A 1,736-nucleotide genomic window follows, 5' to 3' on the forward strand; every position below is an offset into this window, starting at 1 on the left:
GGAGGGGTGATTTATCCTGGTAGTTACAGACTCAGTCAGCTGTCAGACTGACTGGAGGAGGTTAACAATGAAGAGGAAAGGCCTGAGTTTGAACTGTGACCATGAAGTGATTTCACTTCAGGCTCTGATTTATTTTCACCAAACTCAGATACAAATGTCCTGGAGAGAGAGAGAGAGAGAGAGAGAGAGAGACACAGACTCTGCTCTGGGCACAGTTTTATTTATTCAACTTTATTGCAGCCGTGTTGAAGTACGAAGGTTTCTTTCCTGGAATAAAAGATTTTTATTGGTGTGCTGTGAGGAGCATCAGAGCAGTCGCAGTTAAACAGTACACGCCACAAAAGACATTGATCAATAAGTCTATTGATCAGTGAGTCCATTGATCAGTGAGTCCATTGATCAGTGAGTCCATTGATCACATCTGTTTGTTGCTGATCCATAACCGTCTCTGTCTCTGATAATGACGTCTGTTCTGAGACGACACCGGGCTGTAATTGTTCTGTCAATGTTTTCATCTGGACTCGGCTTCTCCTCACAGTTCTGTTACCCTGGTGTTATCAACAACGGCCAGCTACCCTGGTGCATCATGGGTAACCTCAGCCCTGTGTTCCTCTTCTTTCACCATTCACTCATCAAGGCTTTTAGTCTTTTTTTTTTTGTCCTCCTCCTCGAGGCTAGCTAACATTACAACGCTGCTCCGTCCTCGCGGCGCAGACTGAAAAAAGAGTTCTTCTGAAGAGTTGGCCTTTTCACTCTGTGGAGGATTCACAACCACACTGGGGGTAATGACAGGCGCCATGGCAACCACGGGAAATATCATCCATACACTGTAGGACTGTCATGGAGATGACACAGGAGGAGCTGGTACTCTGTGGTACTCTGTAGTATTCTGTGGTACTCTGTAGTATTCTGTGGTACTCTGTAGTATTCTGTGGTACTCTCTGGTACTCTGTGGTACTCTGTGGTACTCTGTAGTACTCTGTGGTACTCTGTGGTATTCTGTGGTACTCTCTGGTACTCTGTGGTACTCTGATACTCTGTAGTACTCTGTGGTAGAAATGGTTCTAAACCTGTTCTGTTTTGTTGCTGACTCAGTGTCAATCGTTCCATTTGGATAAAAAAGGAAAAAAAAATCCCGTCAGATCTGTGGTACTCTGTGGTACTCTGTGGTACTCTGATACTCTGTAGTACTCTGTGGTACTCTGTGATGGTTCATCTCAGGAGAAATGGTTCTAAACCTGTTTTGTTTTGTTGCCGACTCAGTGTCAATCGTTCCATTTGGATAAAAAAGGGAAAAAAAATCCCGTCAGAAGTCCTTGAAATGTCACCCTGTGATGGACGTGATCCGATTCCTCCTGTGACAGGAGCCTGATGGGAACACGACTGAACACACAGGATAAATGGCACATTTGACCGAAACTACTTTCAAATATTGAATGTGTGGTCAGACCAAGAGCGTCCTGAAGGGGGCAGAAGTGAATCAGCTGAAACATCACCTGAGAATCTCAGTTTGAAAACTTCAGATCCGATCGTTTGATCTCGATCCTGATCAAAAACACACCGTTCTGTCCCGACCAGCAGGAGGAGCTCTGCACCGACAGACAAGAGTGACTGTAACCTTTGACCATCAGGTGGAGCTAGAGCACCACTGCCTGAGTCATCACCCCAGGTGTAAGGTGCAGTTGTCACAACTCCCCTCCCCCTACACTGGAGGGAGGGAAGATTTAGAGCGGGGG

At 45.9% G+C, this 1,736-nt stretch overlaps 1 protein-coding gene across 1 annotated transcript in view; it reads left to right on the forward strand.

The window, feature by feature from the left end:
• kaznb (kazrin, periplakin interacting protein b) overlaps positions 1 to 1,736 on the forward strand; it is a 53,791-nt gene that overhangs the window by 39,140 nt on the left and 12,915 nt on the right. The gene's annotated exons all lie outside the window — the stretch shown is intronic.

This window comes from Cynoglossus semilaevis, chromosome 11, assembly GCF_000523025.1.
Source record: "Cynoglossus semilaevis isolate Cse_v1.0 chromosome 11, Cse_v1.0, whole genome shotgun sequence".
Classification (NCBI taxonomy): Eukaryota; Metazoa; Chordata; class Actinopteri; order Pleuronectiformes; family Cynoglossidae; genus Cynoglossus; species Cynoglossus semilaevis.